This window comes from Eleutherodactylus coqui, chromosome 2 (assembly GCF_035609145.1).
Source record: "Eleutherodactylus coqui strain aEleCoq1 chromosome 2, aEleCoq1.hap1, whole genome shotgun sequence".
Lineage (NCBI taxonomy): Eukaryota > Metazoa > Chordata > Amphibia > Anura > Eleutherodactylidae > Eleutherodactylus > Eleutherodactylus coqui.
This window is the reverse complement of record NC_089838.1, coordinates 324,950,199-324,968,188: the sequence shown is the minus strand read 5'-3', so window position 1 is coordinate 324,968,188 and position 17,990 is coordinate 324,950,199. Positions and strand designations below refer to the sequence as shown.

Here is a 17,990-nt window from a genome sequence, read left to right as displayed (position 1 = left end):
TTCAGCGCTCATGTCCGCGGGGCAGGAGGGACCCGCTATGGATTCTCCATGGAGAATCCGGAGCGGGTCTGATTTTCCCCGTGGACATGAGGCCTAAGTAAATCTTTTTTTTTTAATAAACTTTTTCCTTTTTAAAACTTATACTTGCATTGCCTTGTGTGATTTAAACTAAAATTGTAATAAATACCTATTGTTTGTTGTGTCATAATGTCTCCTGGCGAACAGTGCAGAAAGTCTGATACTGTGCAAATAGTGGATGCTTGGTCACACATCGGCAGTCTTCAGGTAAAATCTGCAGGACAACGTCGTGTTCTCTGCAGCAGACACACTCTGCCACTGTGGGCATGCTAATGCACTGCCCGCAGTGACACCACTCTATAGTGGCAAGCCTGCCATGTGGATCTTGAGTGGATCCCGACGCACCCTCTTCTGGTTCTCCCTGCGGATCATTCTGAAAGCACTGGATACTGCTTATGTCCGCCTGAGCATATAGGGAGTCTGCCAGTTGTTGTTGAACCTAAGGAGGGATTACATATGAAGAATACTGTATAAGTTTATTTTTAGAAAAGAAAGGGATAAATTTATAATTTTATGGTGTAGTGGAAAGCGGCCTGATCATCCTTATTGGGCAGGGCAGAGGTTCCGGTATGTATATTGTGAGGGATTAGTGTTTAGGATCGGTAGCAACCTGGGCATAAGCAGTCAGAGACAGTGACACATAGGATAAAGTCTTTAGTCCAGGCTTTGCCTGGGTTTATTTCCAAGCAAACAAAAGCAAAATACAGGCCTTAACATCAGGCAAACATAACGTAAATCCTGCTCGTCTGAGCACTTACTATACATGGAGCGTCCCTGTCTACACACTGGTAACACAAATGGCTCCTGCACACAGCCAGCCAGGACTCTCAGACCTGCAGAGGTCTCAGCTCTCTCTGGCCCTGTAGGCCCAGGCTTTATAAGGCCTGGTACCAGCCCCACCTTGTACGTGGGAGTGACCATCCCACCCTTCACTTTGGTCACTCCAGGAAAAGCCGGCCCGGATTATGCGGCTTGGAGCCACTTACTTACTACAACGTGTTAGTAGCTTAAGATGTACATACGTGTTTCTATGTATATACAGATGTACGTACGTGTGTATGTGTATATACATACGCACACACGTGTTTATTTGTATATAGATGCACACGAACGTTTGCCTCTGTATGTATATACACATACACCCGTATGTGCATGTACATACACAAACACACGTATGTACGTGTGCGTGTGTATGTATATGTACACCACGTACGTGTGCGAGTGTATGTATATACACACACACACACACATGTGTATGTATATACACAAACACACACTAAATGTATTGCATTCATTCATTGTAAAGGCCTGATGCAAAGTTGCGGTTATGGCTGACTTTTTGTTGCTGACTAGTAGTTGTTGCACCTAAGGATTGAAACGCTAAACTTTTGGCCTACGTTTAAAGTGAAAACTAGAGATGAGCGAGCCTACTCGGCCACGCGCCTTTTTCGCCCGCGTAACGCGAGTTTCTAGTACTTCCGTACTCTGGGTAAAAAATTCGGCTGGCCCCGTGGGTGAGTGGGGGGTTGCAGCGGGGAGTGGGGTGTGGGAAAAGGATAGAGAGAGAGGGCTCCCCCCTGTTTACCGCTGCTACACCCCGGTCCGTCAAACCACCCGGCACCCCCAGAATCTTTTCACCCAAGTGGGAAGTACTCGAAAATCGTGGTGCTCGATCGAGTAATTACTCGAAACGAGTATATTCGTTCATCTCTGTTACAAAACCAACAGAATTTTTCAAATTTTAACACCTACCTCAGAATACTGCCGCCTTTCTGGGACATCCTCATATTCATCAGAATCCGAAATGTACTCCTGCGAAAAAAACATCAACATTAGTATCATTATGTTTTTCGGCATGGTTTGCTGCAAAGCCTTAATACTAAACAAATTCTATTTGCAGCAAAGGCTTACCTCTCCAACAGATTCAGATGAAGAATCAATTTCGAATTAAAGATCTTCCTCCTGGTGTGACATGGTGGCGTGCGATTTTGACTAAATAAACAAAATCAAAGTCCAAAAAATTAATTGCAGTGCTATAACAGTTATAGAAAATGTAACTATTTCCCATTCCCATCTTACATATGTATATTGTAGGCAAATTGCAGGCAGATTGTATGCAGATTGAAGTCAGATTGTATGCAGATTGTATGCACATTGCAGGCAGTAAGTAGGCAGATTGTTGGATGGATTACGGACAGATTACAAGCAGTAAGTAGGCAGATTGTTGGCAGATTGAAGGCAGATTGTTGGATGGATTACAGACAGATTACAAGCCGTAAGTAGGCAGATTACAGGCAGTTTGAAGGCAGATTGTATGCACATTGCAGGCACATTGCAGGCAGATTGTTGGATGGATTACGGACAGATTACAAGCAGTAAGTAGGCAGACTGTTGGCAGATTGAAGGCAGATTGTTGGATGGATTACAGACAGATTACAAGCAGTAAGTAGGCAGATTGTTGGCAAATTGAAGTCAGATTGTTGGATGGATTACAGACAGATTACAAGCAGTAAGTAGGCAGTTTGAAGGTAGATTGTATGCACATTGTATGCAGATTGTATGCATATTGCAGGCACATTGCAGGTAGATTGTTGGATGGATTACGGACAGATTACAAGCAGTAAGTAGGCAGATTGTTGGCAGATTGACGGCAGATTGTTGGATGGATTACAGACAGATTACAAGCAGTAAGTAGGCAGATTACAGGCAGTTTGAAGGCAGATTGTATGCAGATTGAAGGCAGATTGTATGCAGATTGTATGCACATTGCAGGCACATTGTAGACAGATTGTTGGATGGATTACAGACAGATTACAAGCAGTAAATAGGCAGATTACAGGCAGTTTGAAGGAAGATTGCAGGATAGTTTGCAGGAAGATTGTGGGCAGATGGTTGTATATATTACAGGTGGATTACAGGCAACTTGCAGCCAGATTACTGTCAGTATATAGGAGTTGCTGGGACAGTGCAGCAACGGGGACTACATAGAGGGCTGGATGGAGGGGGTTAGCTGCTGCGGGGAGCGGGTGTTCTTACCTTGGCTTCTTTGTGAAAAATGGCACTGAGAAAAATGTGGTGGCTGTATCCTCCCCTGCCCGGCCTCTCAAATCACTCCACCTCCTCACTGCTCGTCGTGCCGTCCAGCCAATGGGGTGGCTGGAATAGGCATTATAAGCAGAAGAGTTCCCTGCCTCCAGCGATGACGTCATCAACAGAATCACGTGACCGGTGTCTCGGGAGCGCGCACGTCGGGCTACAGCAAGTGCGGTGCACCATGGGAGAAAACCACGGTGCACCTTGGGAAAAGGAGCAGCGGCCATCTTTGGGAAACGTTTTATAAGTTGATGAAACGCAAGAACTGTGAGTAGAAACCTGCTTTAAAAGCCATTTACACTGGTGCTTAGTAATGCATGCTTAAGAAGGGGGACTGGGCAAAAAAAAAATTTCACTACTGCCTCGAGACAACCCCTTTAAGGCTATTGTTTTACAGACAGAGACCGGTGTGGTGTGAGGTTCATGAGAAGAAGTAAGGCTTTGGGAAGTAAGGAGAAGCACTTTTTTAACAATTGACACTATGATATGAAGAAAACTTAAATCAATAAGATAAACCGCTTGATTTCAATTAGAGATGAGCAAACATGCTCGGCCACGCCCCTTTTTCGCCCGAATACCGCGATTTTCAAGTACTTCCGTACTCGGGCGAAAAAATTCGGGGGTCGCCGTGGCGGCGCGGGGGGTTGCAGTGGGGAGTGGGGGGGAGAGGGAGAGAGAGAGGGCTCCCCCCTGTTCCCCGCTGCTACCCCCCGCGCCACAATGCCTCTCCCCGCCCCCCGCCGCACCCAAGTACTTTTCGCCCGAGTAGTGAAGTACTCGAAAATTGCGGTGCTCGATTGCGAAATCGACCATACTGAGTACGTTCGCTCATCTCTAATTTCAATCAATGCTTTTTCCCAACATTCTTAAAATCTTAGTTTTCATTGCCCGAACCTTATCTTTATAGAGATAATAGTCTCCATTGAAAATGTGTATGTGTCAAAGCTTTCGAATGTCCTTTTAATTTAGAGCGAATGCAATTATTTCTTTGACTTCTCTTTAAGGCGTATAAAAGATTCCGCTGTGAACAGGATTTGAACCTGTGCGGGGAAACCCCATTGGATTTCAAGTCCAACGCCTTAACCACTCGGCCATCACAGCTGCATTTCCACCTAATTGTTGGATTTTTTGGAGAAACAGCAGGTTTGGGGGTTTGACATGAAAAAAGTTCAAATCAGTAGGATAAACTGCTTGATTTCTTTCAAAGCTTTTTTCCCCCCATTCTTAAAACTTTACTTTTCATTGGCTAGACCTTACCTTTATGGAGATTATAGTCTCCATTGTGAATGTGTGTGTGGTAGAGGTTTGGAATCTCCTTTAAATTTAGAGCGCATGCAATTATTTCTCTGAAAGGACTTCTCTTCTCTCAGAACGTATAAAACATTCCACTGTGAACAGGATTTGAATCTATGCGGGGAGATCCCATTGGATTTCGAGTCCAACGCCTTAACCTCTGGGCCATCACAGCCCATTTTATCTCCCATCATCGGGTGCCTTTTGGATAGTATCATTGGACAGATTGAAATAAAGCACTGCCCTAAGTGTGTCTAGCCCTTTTTTGCCACACAAAGTCATGAGAAAGTCCTCTTGCGTATGACTGTTGACTTACACACAGAGACAGGTGTGATGTAAGGTTCATGAGAAGGAGGACGGTTTTGGAAAACTAATGAGGTGTGTTTTGGAGAATACAGTTGAGCGACGTCTCTGAACTCAGGAGTAGCCCTAACTGTGTCTTAACCTTTTCTTCAACACACGGTCATGAGATAGGCCTCTTGCTTAAGGCTATTGTTTTACAGACAGAGACAGGTGTGGTGTGAGGTTCATGAGAAGAAGTAAGGCTTTGGGAAGTAAGGAGAAGCACTTTTTTAACAATTGACACTACGATATGAAAAAAACTTAAATCAATAAGATAAACCGCTTGATTTCTATCAATGCTTTTTCCCAACGCTCTTAAAATCTTAGTTTTCATTGTCCGAACCTTATCTTTATAGAGATAATAGTCTCCATTGAAAATGTGTATGTGTCAAAGCTTTCGAATGTCCTTTTAATTTAGAGCGAATGCAATTATTTCTCTGACTTCTCTTTAAGGCGTATAAAAGATTCCGCTGTGAACAGGATTTGAACCTGTGCGGGGAAACCCCATGGATTTCAAGTCTAACGCCTTAACCACTCGGCCATCACAGCTGCATTTCCACCTGTTTGTTGGATTTTTTGGGGAAACAGCAGGTTTGGGGGTTTGACATGAAAAAAGTTCAAATCAGTAGGATAAACTGCTTGATTTCTTTCAAAACTTTTTTCCCCCCATTCTTAAAACTTTAGTTTTCATTGGCTAGACCTTGGTTTGGAATCTCTTTTAAATTTAGAGCGCATGCAATTATTTCTCTGAAAGGACTTCTCTTCTCTCAGAGCGTATAAAACATTCCACTGTGAACAGGATTTGCACCTATGCGGGGAGACCCCATTGGATTTCGAGTCCAACGCCTTAACCTCTCGGCCATCACAGCCTATTTTATCTCCACTCATCGGGTGCCTTTTGGATAGTATCGTTGGACAGATTGAAATAAAGCACTGCCCTAAGTGTGTCTAGCCCTTTTTTGCCACACAAAGTCATGAGAAAGTCCTCTTGCGTATGACTGTTGACTTACAGACAGAGACAGGTGTGATGTAAGGTTCATGAGAAGGAGGACGGTTTTGGAAAACTAATGAGGTGTGTTTTGGAGAATACAGTTGAGCGACGTCTCTGAACTCAGGAGTAGCCCTAACTGTGTCTTAACCTTTTCTTCAACACACGGTCATGAGATAGGCCTCTTGCTTAAGGCTATTGTTTTACAGACAGAGACAGGTGTGGTGTGAGGTTCATGAGAAGAAGTAAGGCTTTGGGAAGTAAGGAGAAGCACTTTTTTAACAATTGACACTACGATATGAAAAAAACTTAAATCAATAAGATAAACCGCTTGATTTCTATCAATGCTTTTTCCCAACGCTCTTAAAATCTTAGTTTTCATTGTCCGAACCTTATCTTTATAGAGATAATAGTCTCCATTGAAAATGTGTATGTGTCAAAGCTTTCGAATGTCCTTTTAATTTCGAGCGAATGCAATTATTTCTCTGACTTCTCTTTAAGGCGTATAAAAGATTCCACTGTGAACAGGATTTGAACCTGTGCGGGGAAACCCCATTGGATTTCAAGTCCAACGCCTTAACCACTCGGCCATCACAGCTACAGTTCCACCTGTTTATTGGATTTTTGGGGGAAACAGCAGGTTTGGGGGTTTGACATGCAAAAAATTTAAATCAGTAGCTTAAACTGCTTGATTTCTTTCAAAGCTTTTTTGCCCCCATTCTTAAAACTTTAGTTTTCATTGGCTAGACCTTGGTTTGGAATCTCTTTTAAATTTAGAGCGCATGCAATTATTTCTCTGAAAGGACTTCTCTTCTCTCAGAGCGTGTAAAACATTCCGCTGTGAACAGGATTTGAATCTATGCGGGGAGACCCCATTGGATTTCGAGTCCAACGCCTTAACCTCTCGGCCATCACAGCTGCATTTCCACCTGTTTGTTGGATTTTTGGGGGAAACAGCAGGTTTGGGGGTTTGACTTGAAAAAAGTTCAAATCAGTAGGATAAACTGCTTGATTTCTTTCAAAGCTTTTTTCCCTCCATTCTTAAAACTTTACTTTTCATTGGCTAGACCTTACCTTTATGGAGATTATAGTCTCCATTGTGAATGTGTGTGGTAGAGGTTTGGAATCTGCTTTAAATTTAGAGCGCATGCAATTATTTCTCTGAAAGGACTTCTCTCAGAGCGTATAAAACGTTCCGCTGTGAACAGGATTTGAACCTATGCGGAGAGACCCCATTGGATTTCAAGTCCAACGCCTTAACCTCTCGGCCATCACAGCCCATTTTATCTCCACTCATCGGTGCCTTTTGTATAGTATCGTTGGACAGATTGAAATAAAGCACTGCCCTAAGTGTGTCTAGCCCTTTTTAGCCACACAAAGTCATGAGAAAGTCCTCTTGCGTATGACTGTTGACTTACAGACAGAGACAGGTGTGATGTAAGGTTCATGAGAAGGAGGACGGTTTTGGAAAACTAATGAGGTGTGTTTTGGAGAATACAGTTGAGCGACGTCTCTGAACTCAGGAGTAGCCCTAACTGTGTCTTAACCTTTTCTTCAACACACGGTCATGAGATAGGCCTCTTGCTTAAGGCTATTGTTTTACAGACAGAGACAGGTGTGGTGTGAGGTTCATGAGAAGAAGTAAGGCTTTGGGAAGTAAGGAGAAGCACTTTTTTAACAATTGACACTACGATATGAAAAAAACTTAAATCAATAAGATAAACCGCTTGATTTCTATCAATGCTTTCTCCCAACGCTCTTAAAATCTTAGTTTTCATTGTCCGAACGTTATCTTTATAGAGATAATAGTCTCCATTGAAAATGTGTATGTGTCAAAGCTTTCGAATGTCCTTTTAATTTAGAGCGAATGCAATTATTTCTCTGACTTCTCTTTAAGGCGTATAAAAGATTCCGCTGTGAACAGGATTTGAACCTGTGCGGGGAAACCCCATTGGATTTCAAGTCCAACGCCTTAACCACTCGGCCATCACAGCTGCATTTCCACCTGTTTGCTGGATTTTTTGGGGAAACAGCAGGTTTGGGGGTTTGACATGAAAAAAGTTCAAATCAGTAGGATAAACTGCTTGATTTCTTTCAAAGCTTTTTTCCCCGCATTCTTAAAACTTTAGTTTTCATTGGCTAGACCTTACCTTTATGGAGATTATAGTCTCCATTGTGAATGTGTGTGTGGTAGAGGTTTGGAATCTCCTTTAAATTTAGAGCGCATGCAATTATTTCTCTGAAAGGACTTCTCTTCTCTCAGAGCGTATAAAACATTCCGCTGTGAACAGGATTTGAACCTATGCGGGGAGACCCCATTGGATTTCGAGTCCAACGCATTAACCTCTCGGCCATCACAGCCCATTTTTTCTCCACTCATCGGGTGCCTTTTGGATAGTATCGTTGGACAGATTGAAATAAAGCACTGCCCTAAGTGTGTCTAGCCCTTTTTAGCCACACAAAGTCATGAGAAAGTCCTCTTGCGTATGACTGTTGACTTACAGACAGAGACAGGTGTGATGTAAGGTTCATGAGAAGGAGGACGGTTTTGGAAAACTAATGAGGTGTGTTTTGGAGAATACAGTTGAGCGACGTCTCTGAACTCAGGAGTAGCCCTAACTGTGGCTTAACCTTTTCTTCAACACACGGTCATGAGATAGGCCTCTTGCTTAAGGCTATTGTTTTACAGACAGAGACAGGTGTGGTGTGAGGTTCATGAGAAGAAGTAAGGCTTTGGGAAGTAAGGAGAAGCACTTTTTTAACAATTGACACTACGATATGAAAAAAACTTAAATCAATAAGATAAACCGCTTGATTTCTATCAATGCTTTTTCCCAATGCTCTTAAAATCTTAGTTTTCATTGTCCGAACCTTATCTTTATAGAGATAATAGTCTCCATTGAAAATGTGTATGTGTCAAAGCTTTCGAATGTCCTTTTAATTTAGAGCGAATGCAATTATTTCTCTGACTTCTCCTTAAGGCGTATAAAAGATTCCGCTGTGAACAGGATTTGAACCTGTGCAGGGAAACCCCATTGGATTGCAAGTCCAACGCCTTAACCACTCGGCCATCAAAGCTGCATTTCCACCTGTTTGTTGGATTTTTTGGGGAAACAGCAGGTTTGGGGGTTTGACATGAAAAAAGTTCAAATCAGTAGGATAAACTGCTTGATTTCTTTCAAAGCTTTTTTCCCCGCATTCTTAAAACTTTAGTTTTCATTGGCTAGACCTTACCTTTATGGAGGTTATAGTCTCCATTGTGAATGTGTGTGTGGTAGAGGTTTGGAATCTGCTTTAAATTTAGAGCGCATGCAATTATTTCTCTGAAAGGACTTCTCTTCTCTCAGAGCGTATAAAACATTCCGCTGTGAACAGGATTGTGAACCTATGCGGGGAGACCCCATTGGATTTCGAGTCCAACGCCTTAACCTCTCGGCCATCACAGCCCATTTTATCTCCACTCATCGGGTGCCTTTTGGATAGTATCGTTGGACAGATTGAAATAAAGCACTGCCCTAAGTGTGTCTAGCCCTTTTTAGCCACACAAAGTCATGAGAAAGTCCTCTTGCGTATGACTGTTGACTTACAGACAGAGACAGGTGTGATGTAAGGTTCATGAGAAGGAGGACGGTTTTGGAAAACTAATGAGGTGTGTTTTGGAGAATACAGTTGAGCGACGTCTCTGAACTCAGGAGTAGCCCTAACTGTGTCTTAACCTTTTCTTCAACACACGGTCATGAGATAGGCCTCTTGCTTAAGGCTATTGTTTTACAGACAGAGACAGGTGTGGTGTGAGGTTCATGAGAAGAAGTAAGGCTTTGGGAAGTAAGGAGAAGCACTTTTTTAACAATTGACACTACGATATGAAAAAAACTTAAATCAATAAGATAAACCGCTTGATTTCTATCAATGCTTTCTCCCAACGCTCTTAAAATCTTAGTTTTCATTGTCCGAACGTTATCTTTATAGAGATAATAGTCTCCATTGAAAATGTGTATGTGTCAAAGCTTTCGAATGTCCTTTTAATTTAGAGCGAATGCAATTATTTCTCTGACTTCTCTTTAAGGCGTATAAAAGATTCCGCTGTGAACAGGATTTGAACCTGTGCGGGGAAACCCCATTGGATTTCAAGTCCAACGCCTTAACCACTCGGCCATCACAGCTGCATTTCCACCTGTTTGCTGGATTTTTTGGGGAAACAGCAGGTTTGGGGGTTTGACATGAAAAAAGTTCAAATCAGTAGGATAAACTGCTTGATTTCTTTCAAAGCTTTTTTCCCCGCATTCTTAAAACTTTAGTTTTCATTGGCTAGACCTTACCTTTATGGAGATTATAGTCTCCATTGTGAATGTGTGTGTGGTAGAGGTTTGGAATCTCCTTTAAATTTAGAGCGCATGCAATTATTTCTCTGAAAGGACTTCTCTTCTCTCAGAGCGTATAAAACATTCCGCTGTGAACAGGATTTGAACCTATGCGGGAAGACCCCATTGGATTTCGAGTCCAACGCCTTAACCTCTCGGCCATCACAACCCATTTTATCTCCACTCATCGGGTGCCTTTTGGATAGTATCGTTGGACAGATTGAAATAAAGCACTGCCCTAAGTGTGTCTAGCCCTTTTTAGCCACACAAAGTCATGAGAAAGTCCTCTTGCGTATGACTGTTGACTTACAGACAGAGACAGGTGTGATGTAAGGTTCATGAGAAGGAGGACGGTTTTGGAAAACTAATGAGGTGTGTTTTGGAGAATACAGTTGAGCGACGTCTCTGAACTCAGGAGTAGCCCTAACTGTGGCTTAACCTTTTCTTCAACACACGGTCATGAGATAGGCCTCTTGCTTAAGGCTATTGTTTTACAGACAGAGACAGGTGTGGTGTGAGGTTCATGAGAAGAAGTAAGGCTTTGGGAAGTAAGGAGAAGCACTTTTTTAACAATTGACACTACGATATGAAAAAAACTTAAATCAATAAGATAAACCGCTTGATTTCTATCAATGCTTTTTCCCAATGCTCTTAAAATCTTAGTTTTCATTGTCCGAACCTTATCTTTATAGAGATAATAGTCTCCATTGAAAATGTGTATGTGTCAAAGCTTTCGAATGTCCTTTTAATTTAGAGCGAATGCAATTATTTCTCTGACTTCTCCTTAAGGCGTATAAAAGATTCCGCTGTGAACAGGATTTGAACCTGTGCAGGGAAACCCCATTGGATTTCAAGTCCAACGCCTTAACCACTCGGCCATCAAAGCTGCATTTCCACCTGTTTGTTGGATTTTTTGGGGAAACAGCAGGTTTGGGGGTTTGACATGAAAAAAGTTCAAATCAGTAGGATAAACTGCTTGATTTCTTTCAAAGCTTTTTTCCCCGCATTCTTAAAACTTTAGTTTTCATTGGCTAGACCTTACCTTTATGGAGGTTATAGTCTCCATTGTGAATGTGTGTGTGGTAGAGGTTTGGAATCTGCTTTAAATTTAGAGCGCATGCAATTATTTCTCTGAAAGGACTTCTCTTCTCTCAGAGCGTATAAAACATTCCGCTGTGAACAGGATTGTGAACCTATGCGGGGAGACCCCATTGGATTTCGAGTCCAACGCCTTAACCTCTCGGCCATCACAGCCCATTTTATCTCCACTCATCGGGTGCCTTTTGGATAGTATCGTTGGACAGATTGAAATAAAGCACTGCCCTAAGTGTGTCTAGCCCTTTTTTGCCACACAAAGTCATGAGAAAGTCCTCTTGCGTATGACTGTTGACTTACAGACAGAGACAGGTGTGATGTAAGGTTCATGAGAAGGAGGACGGTTTTGGAAAACTAATGAGGTGTGTTTTGGAGAATACAGTTGAGCGACGTCTCTGAACTCAGGAGTAGCCCTAACTGTGTCTTAACCTTTTCTTCAACACACGGTCATGAGATAGGCCTCTTGCTTAAGGCTATTGTTTTACAGACAGAGACAGGTGTGGTGTGAGGTTCATGAGAAGAAGTAAGGCTTTGGGAAGTAAGGAGAAGCACTTTTTTAACAATTGACACTACGATATGAAAAAAACTTAAATCAATAAGATAAACCGCTTGATTTCTATCAATGCTTTTTCCCAACGCTCTTAAAATCTTAGTTTTCATTGTCCGAACCTTATCTTTATAGAAATAATAGTCTCCATTGAAAATGTGTATGTGTCAAAGCTTTCGAATGTCCTTTTAATTTAGAGCGAATGCAATTATTTCTCTTACTTCTCTTTAAGGCATATAAAAGATTCCGCTGTGAACAGGATTTGAACCTGTGCAGGGAAACCCCATTGGATTTCAAGTCCAACGCCTTAACCACTCGGCCATCACAGCTGCATTTCCACCTGTTTGCTGGATTTTTGGGGGAAACAGCAGGTTTGGGGGTTTGACATGAAAAAAGTTCAAATCAGTAGGATAAACTGCTTGATTTCTTTCAAAACTTTTTTCCCCCATTGTTAAAACTTTAGTTTTCATTGGCTAGACCTTGGTTTGGAATCTCTTTTAAATTTAGAGCGCATGCAATTATTTCTCTGAAAGGACTTCTCTTCTCTCAGAGCGTATAAAACAATCCGCTGTGAACAGGATTTGAACCTATGCGGGGAGACCCCATTGGATTTCGAGTCCAACGCCTTAACCTCTCGGCCATCACAGCCCATTTTATCTCCACTCATCGGGTGCCTTTTGGATAGTATCGTTGGACAGATTGAAATAAAGCACTGCCCTAAGTGTGTCTAGCCCTTTTTTGCCACACAAAGTCATGAGAAAGTCCTCTTGCGTATGACTGTTGACTTACAGACAGAGACAGGTGTGATGTAAGGTTCATGAGAAGGAGAACGGTTTTAGAAAACTAATGAGGTGTGTTTTGGAGAATACAGTTGAGCGACGTCTCTGAACTCAGGAGTAGCCCTAACTGTGTCTTAACCTTTTCTTCAACACACGGTCATGAGATAGGCCTCTTGCTTAAGGCTATTGTTTTACAGACAGAGACAGGTGTGGTGTGAGGTTCATGAGAAGAAGTAAGGCTTTGGGAAGTAAGGAGAAGCACTTTTTTAACAATTGACACTACGATATGAAAAAAACTTAAATCAATAAGATAAACCGCTTGATTTCTATCAATGCTTTTTCCCAACGCTCTTAAAATCTTAGTTTTCATTGTCCGAACCTTATCTTTATAGAGATAATAGTCTCCATTGAAAATGTGTATGTGTCAAAGCTTTCGAATGTCCTTTTAATTTAGAGCGAATGCAATTATTTCTCTGACTTCTCTTTAAGGTGTATAAAAGATTCCGCTGTGAACAGGATTTGAACCTGTGCGGGGAAACCCCATTGGATTTCAAGTCCAACGCCTTAACCACTCGGCCATCACTGCTGCATTTCCACCTGTTTGCTGGATTTTTTGGGGAAACAGCAGGTTTGGGGGTTTGACATGAAAAAAGTTCAAATCAGTAGGATAAACTGCTTGATTTCTTTCAAAGCTTTTTTCCCCGCATTCTTAAAACTTTAGTTTTCATTGGCTAGACCTTACCTTTATGGAGGTTATAGTCTCCATTGTGAATGTGTGTTTGGTAGAGGTTTGGAATCTCCTTTAAATTTAGAGCGCATGCAATTATTTCTCTGAAAGGACTTCTCTTCTCTCAGAGCGTATAAAACATTCCGCTGTGAACAGGATTTGAACCTATGCGGGGAGACCCCATTGGATTTCGAGTCCAACGCCTTAACCTCTCGGCCATCACAGCCCATTTTATCTCCACTCATCGGGTGCCTTTTGGATAGTATCGTTGGACAGATTGAAATAAAGCACTGCCCTAATTGTGTCTAGCCCTTTTTTGCCACACAAAGTCATGAGAAAGTCCTCTTGCGTATGACTGTTGACTTACACACAGAGACAGGTGTGATGTAAGGTTCATGAGAAGGAGGACGGTTTTGGAAAACTAATGAGGTGTGTTTTGGAGAATACAGTTGAGCGACGTCTCTGAACTCAGGAGTAGCCCTAACTGTGTCTTAACCTTTTCTTCAACACACGGTCATGAGATAGGCCTCTTGCTTAAGGCTATTGTTTTACAGACAGAGACAGGTGTGGTGTGAGGTTCATGAGAAGAAGTAAGGCTTTAGGAAGTAAGGAGAAGCACTTTTTTAACAATTGACACTACGATATGAAAAAAACTTAAATCAATAAGATAAACCGCTTGATTTCTATCAATGCTTTTTCCCAATGCTCTTAAAATCTTAGTTTTCATTGTCCGAACCTTATCTTTATAGAGATAATAGTCTCCATTGAAAATGTGTATGTGTCAAAGCTTTCAAATGTCCTTTTAATTTAGAGCGAATGCAATTATTTCTCTGACTTCTCTTTAAGGCGTATAAAAGATTCCGCTGTGAACAGGATTTGAACCTGTGCGGGGAAACCCCATTGGATTTCAAGTCCAACGCCTTAACCACTCGGCCATCACAGCTGCATTTCCACCTGTTTGCTGGATTTTTTGGGGAAACAGCAGGTTTGGGGGTTTGACATGAAAAAAGTTCAAATCAGTAGGATAAACTGCTTGATTTCTTTCAAAGCTTTTTTCCCCGCATTCTTAAAACTTTAGTTTTCATTGGCTAGACCTTACCTTTATGGAGATTATAGTCTCCATTGTGAATGTGTGTGTGGTAGAGGTTTGGAATCTCCTTTAAATTTAGAGCGCATGCAATTATTTCTCTGAAAGGACTTCTCTTCTCTCAGAGCGTATAAAACATTCCGCTGTGAACAGGATTTGAACCTATGCGGGGAGACCCCATTGGATTTCGAGTCCAACGCATTAACCTCTCGGCCATCACAGCCCATTTTTTCTCCACTCATCGGGTGCCTTTTGGATAGTATCGTTGGACAGATTGAAATAAAGCACTGCCCTAAGTGTGTCTAGCCCTTTTTAGCCACACAAAGTCATGAGAAAGTCCTCTTGCGTATGACTGTTGACTTACAGACAGAGACAGGTGTGATGTAAGGTTCATGAGAAGGAGGACGGTTTTGGAAAACTAATGAGGTGTGTTTTGGAGAATACAGTTGAGCGACGTCTCTGAACTCAGGAGTAGCCCTAACTGTGGCTTAACCTTTTCTTCAACACACGGTCATGAGATAGGCCTCTTGCTTAAGGCTATTGTTTTACAGACAGAGACAGGTGTGGTGTGAGGTTCATGAGAAGAAGTAAGGCTTTGGGAAGTAAGGAGAAGCACTTTTTTAACAATTGACACTACGATATGAAAAAAACTTAAATCAATAAGATAAACCGCTTGATTTCTATCAATGCTTTTTCCCAATGCTCTTAAAATCTTAGTTTTCATTGTCCGAACCTTATCTTTATAGAGATAATAGTCTCCATTGAAAATGTGTATGTGTCAAAGCTTTCGAATGTCCTTTTAATTTAGAGCGAATGCAATTATTTCTCTGACTTCTCCTTAAGGCGTATAAAAGATTCCGCTGTGAACAGGATTTGAACCTGTGCAGGGAAACCCCATTGGATTTCAAGTCCAACGCCTTAACCACTCGGCCATCAAAGCTGCATTTCCACCTGTTTGTTGGATTTTTTGGGGAAACAGCAGGTTTGGGGGTTTGACATGAAAAAAGTTCAAATCAGTAGGATAAACTGCTTGATTTCTTTCAAAGCTTTTTTCCCCGCATTCTTAAAACTTTAGTTTTCATTGGCTAGACCTTACCTTTATGGAGGTTATAGTCTCCATTGTGAATGTGTGTGTGGTAGAGGTTTGGAATCTGCTTTAAATTTAGAGCGCATGCAATTATTTCTCTGAAAGGACTTCTCTTCTCTCAGAGCGTATAAAACATTCCGCTGTGAACAGGATTGTGAACCTATGCGGGGAGACCCCATTGGATTTCGAGTCCAACGCCTTAACCTCTCGGCCATCACAGCCCATTTTATCTCCACTCATCGGGTGCCTTTTGGATAGTATCGTTGGACAGATTGAAATAAAGCACTGCCCTAAGTGTGTCTAGCCCTTTTTTGCCACACAAAGTCATGAGAAAGTCCTCTTGCGTATGACTGTTGACTTACAGACAGAGACAGGTGTGATGTAAGGTTCATGAGAAGGAGGACGGTTTTGGAAAACTAATGAGGTGTGTTTTGGAGAATACAGTTGAGCGACGTCTCTGAACTCAGGAGTAGCCCTAACTGTGTCTTAACCTTTTCTTCAACACACGGTCATGAGATAGGCCTCTTGCTTAAGGCTATTGTTTTACAGACAGAGACAGGTGTGGTGTGAGGTTCATGAGAAGAAGTAAGGCTTTGGGAAGTAAGGAGAAGCACTTTTTTAACAATTGACACTACGATATGAAAAAAACTTAAATCAATAAGATAAACCGCTTGATTTCTATCAATGCTTTTTCCCAACGCTCTTAAAATCTTAGTTTTCATTGTCCGAACCTTATCTTTATAGAAATAATAGTCTCCATTGAAAATGTGTATGTGTCAAAGCTTTCGAATGTCCTTTTAATTTAGAGCGAATGCAATTATTTCTCTTACTTCTCTTTAAGGCATATAAAAGATTCCGCTGTGAACAGGATTTGAACCTGTGCAGGGAAACCCCATTGGATTTCAAGTCCAACGCCTTAACCACTCGGCCATCACAGCTGCATTTCCACCTGTTTGCTGGATTTTTGGGGGAAACAGCAGGTTTGGGGGTTTGACATGAAAAAAGTTCAAATCAGTAGGATAAACTGCTTGATTTCTTTCAAAACTTTTTTCCCCCATTGTTAAAACTTTAGTTTTCATTGGCTAGACCTTGGTTTGGAATCTCTTTTAAATTTAGAGCGCATGCAATTATTTCTCTGAAAGGACTTCTCTTCTCTCAGAGCGTATAAAACAATCCGCTGTGAACAGGATTTGAACCTATGCGGGGAGACCCCATTGGATTTCGAGTCCAACGCCTTAACCTCTCGGCCATCACAGCCCATTTTATCTCCACTCATCGGGTGCCTTTTGGATAGTATCGTTGGACAGATTGAAATAAAGCACTGCCCTAAGTGTGTCTAGCCCTTTTTTGCCACACAAAGTCATGAGAAAGTCCTCTTGCGTATGACTGTTGACTTACAGACAGAGACAGGTGTGATGTAAGGTTCATGAGAAGGAGAACGGTTTTAGAAAACTAATGAGGTGTGTTTTGGAGAATACAGTTGAGCGACGTCTCTGAACTCAGGAGTAGCCCTAACTGTGTCTTAACCTTTTCTTCAACACACGGTCATGAGATAGGCCTCTTGCTTAAGGCTATTGTTTTACAGACAGAGACAGGTGTGGTGTGAGGTTCATGAGAAGAAGTAAGGCTTTGGGAAGTAAGGAGAAGCACTTTTTTAACAATTGACACTACGATATGAAAAAAACTTAAATCAATAAGATAAACCGCTTGATTTCTATCAATGCTTTTTCCCAACGCTCTTAAAATCTTAGTTTTCATTGTCCGAACCTTATCTTTATAGAGATAATAGTCTCCATTGAAAATGTGTATGTGTCAAAGCTTTCGAATGTCCTTTTAATTTAGAGCGAATGCAATTATTTCTCTGACTTCTCTTTAAGGTGTATAAAAGATTCCGCTGTGAACAGGATTTGAACCTGTGCGGGGAAACCCCATTGGATTTCAAGTCCAACGCCTTAACCACTCGGCCATCACTGCTGCATTTCCACCTGTTTGCTGGATTTTTTGGGGAAACAGCAGGTTTGGGGGTTTGACATGAAAAAAGTTCAAATCAGTAGGATAAACTGCTTGATTTCTTTCAAAGCTTTTTTCCCCGCATTCTTAAAACTTTAGTTTTCATTGGCTAGACCTTACCTTTATGGAGGTTATAGTCTCCATTGTGAATGTGTGTTTGGTAGAGGTTTGGAATCTCCTTTAAATTTAGAGCGCATGCAATTATTTCTCTGAAAGGACTTCTCTTCTCTCAGAGCGTATAAAACATTCCGCTGTGAACAGGATTTGAACCTATGCGGGGAGACCCCATTGGATTTCGAGTCCAACGCCTTAACCTCTCGGCCATCACAGCCCATTTTATCTCCACTCATCGGGTGCCTTTTGGATAGTATCGTTGGACAGATTGAAATAAAGCACTGCCCTAATTGTGTCTAGCCCTTTTTTGCCACACAAAGTCATGAGAAAGTCCTCTTGCGTATGACTGTTGACTTACACACAGAGACAGGTGTGATGTAAGGTTCATG

The 17,990-nt window shown here is 41.8% G+C and overlaps 27 non-coding genes across 27 annotated transcripts; all 27 read right to left on the bottom strand.

The window, feature by feature from the left end:
• Positions 1–4,190: 4,190 nt before the first annotated feature.
• On the bottom strand, positions 4,191–4,272 carry TRNAS-UGA (transfer RNA serine (anticodon UGA)). Its single transcript has one exon. It is a non-coding gene; the product is annotated as a tRNA-Ser (tRNA).
• Positions 4,273–4,557: 285 nt separating this feature from the next.
• On the bottom strand, positions 4,558–4,639 carry TRNAS-CGA (transfer RNA serine (anticodon CGA)). The gene has a single exon. It is a non-coding gene; the product is annotated as a tRNA-Ser (tRNA).
• A 635-nt stretch (positions 4,640–5,274) lies between these two features.
• TRNAS-UGA (transfer RNA serine (anticodon UGA)) lies at positions 5,275–5,355 on the bottom strand. Its single transcript has one exon. It is a non-coding gene; the product is annotated as a tRNA-Ser (tRNA).
• A 238-nt stretch (positions 5,356–5,593) lies between these two features.
• On the bottom strand, positions 5,594–5,675 carry TRNAS-CGA (transfer RNA serine (anticodon CGA)). The gene has a single exon. It is a non-coding gene; the product is annotated as a tRNA-Ser (tRNA).
• Positions 5,676–6,310: 635 nt separating this feature from the next.
• TRNAS-UGA (transfer RNA serine (anticodon UGA)) lies at positions 6,311–6,392 on the bottom strand. The gene has a single exon. It is a non-coding gene; the product is annotated as a tRNA-Ser (tRNA).
• Positions 6,393–6,630: 238 nt separating this feature from the next.
• TRNAS-CGA (transfer RNA serine (anticodon CGA)) lies at positions 6,631–6,712 on the bottom strand. The gene has a single exon. It is a non-coding gene; the product is annotated as a tRNA-Ser (tRNA).
• Positions 6,713–6,990: 278 nt separating this feature from the next.
• On the bottom strand, positions 6,991–7,072 carry TRNAS-UGA (transfer RNA serine (anticodon UGA)). Its single transcript has one exon. It is a non-coding gene; the product is annotated as a tRNA-Ser (tRNA).
• A 634-nt stretch (positions 7,073–7,706) lies between these two features.
• On the bottom strand, positions 7,707–7,788 carry TRNAS-UGA (transfer RNA serine (anticodon UGA)). The gene has a single exon. It is a non-coding gene; the product is annotated as a tRNA-Ser (tRNA).
• Positions 7,789–8,073: 285 nt separating this feature from the next.
• On the bottom strand, positions 8,074–8,155 carry TRNAS-CGA (transfer RNA serine (anticodon CGA)). The gene has a single exon. It is a non-coding gene; the product is annotated as a tRNA-Ser (tRNA).
• Positions 8,156–8,790: 635 nt separating this feature from the next.
• On the bottom strand, positions 8,791–8,872 carry TRNAA-UGC (transfer RNA alanine (anticodon UGC)). Its single transcript has one exon. It is a non-coding gene; the product is annotated as a tRNA-Ala (tRNA).
• A 285-nt stretch (positions 8,873–9,157) lies between these two features.
• On the bottom strand, positions 9,158–9,240 carry TRNAS-CGA (transfer RNA serine (anticodon CGA)). The gene has a single exon. It is a non-coding gene; the product is annotated as a tRNA-Ser (tRNA).
• A 635-nt stretch (positions 9,241–9,875) lies between these two features.
• On the bottom strand, positions 9,876–9,957 carry TRNAS-UGA (transfer RNA serine (anticodon UGA)). Its single transcript has one exon. It is a non-coding gene; the product is annotated as a tRNA-Ser (tRNA).
• Positions 9,958–10,242: 285 nt separating this feature from the next.
• Positions 10,243–10,324, bottom strand: TRNAS-CGA (transfer RNA serine (anticodon CGA)). The gene has a single exon. It is a non-coding gene; the product is annotated as a tRNA-Ser (tRNA).
• A 635-nt stretch (positions 10,325–10,959) lies between these two features.
• TRNAS-UGA (transfer RNA serine (anticodon UGA)) lies at positions 10,960–11,041 on the bottom strand. The gene has a single exon. It is a non-coding gene; the product is annotated as a tRNA-Ser (tRNA).
• Positions 11,042–11,326: 285 nt separating this feature from the next.
• TRNAS-CGA (transfer RNA serine (anticodon CGA)) lies at positions 11,327–11,409 on the bottom strand. Its single transcript has one exon. It is a non-coding gene; the product is annotated as a tRNA-Ser (tRNA).
• Positions 11,410–12,044: 635 nt separating this feature from the next.
• TRNAS-UGA (transfer RNA serine (anticodon UGA)) lies at positions 12,045–12,126 on the bottom strand. The gene has a single exon. It is a non-coding gene; the product is annotated as a tRNA-Ser (tRNA).
• Positions 12,127–12,363: 237 nt separating this feature from the next.
• On the bottom strand, positions 12,364–12,445 carry TRNAS-CGA (transfer RNA serine (anticodon CGA)). The gene has a single exon. It is a non-coding gene; the product is annotated as a tRNA-Ser (tRNA).
• Positions 12,446–13,080: 635 nt separating this feature from the next.
• On the bottom strand, positions 13,081–13,162 carry TRNAS-UGA (transfer RNA serine (anticodon UGA)). Its single transcript has one exon. It is a non-coding gene; the product is annotated as a tRNA-Ser (tRNA).
• A 285-nt stretch (positions 13,163–13,447) lies between these two features.
• On the bottom strand, positions 13,448–13,529 carry TRNAS-CGA (transfer RNA serine (anticodon CGA)). Its single transcript has one exon. It is a non-coding gene; the product is annotated as a tRNA-Ser (tRNA).
• A 635-nt stretch (positions 13,530–14,164) lies between these two features.
• Positions 14,165–14,246, bottom strand: TRNAS-UGA (transfer RNA serine (anticodon UGA)). Its single transcript has one exon. It is a non-coding gene; the product is annotated as a tRNA-Ser (tRNA).
• A 285-nt stretch (positions 14,247–14,531) lies between these two features.
• On the bottom strand, positions 14,532–14,613 carry TRNAS-CGA (transfer RNA serine (anticodon CGA)). Its single transcript has one exon. It is a non-coding gene; the product is annotated as a tRNA-Ser (tRNA).
• A 635-nt stretch (positions 14,614–15,248) lies between these two features.
• On the bottom strand, positions 15,249–15,330 carry TRNAS-UGA (transfer RNA serine (anticodon UGA)). Its single transcript has one exon. It is a non-coding gene; the product is annotated as a tRNA-Ser (tRNA).
• Positions 15,331–15,615: 285 nt separating this feature from the next.
• On the bottom strand, positions 15,616–15,698 carry TRNAS-CGA (transfer RNA serine (anticodon CGA)). The gene has a single exon. It is a non-coding gene; the product is annotated as a tRNA-Ser (tRNA).
• A 635-nt stretch (positions 15,699–16,333) lies between these two features.
• Positions 16,334–16,415, bottom strand: TRNAS-UGA (transfer RNA serine (anticodon UGA)). Its single transcript has one exon. It is a non-coding gene; the product is annotated as a tRNA-Ser (tRNA).
• Positions 16,416–16,652: 237 nt separating this feature from the next.
• Positions 16,653–16,734, bottom strand: TRNAS-CGA (transfer RNA serine (anticodon CGA)). Its single transcript has one exon. It is a non-coding gene; the product is annotated as a tRNA-Ser (tRNA).
• Positions 16,735–17,369: 635 nt separating this feature from the next.
• On the bottom strand, positions 17,370–17,451 carry TRNAS-UGA (transfer RNA serine (anticodon UGA)). Its single transcript has one exon. It is a non-coding gene; the product is annotated as a tRNA-Ser (tRNA).
• A 285-nt stretch (positions 17,452–17,736) lies between these two features.
• Positions 17,737–17,818, bottom strand: TRNAS-CGA (transfer RNA serine (anticodon CGA)). Its single transcript has one exon. It is a non-coding gene; the product is annotated as a tRNA-Ser (tRNA).
• Positions 17,819–17,990: the final 172 nt, after the last annotated feature.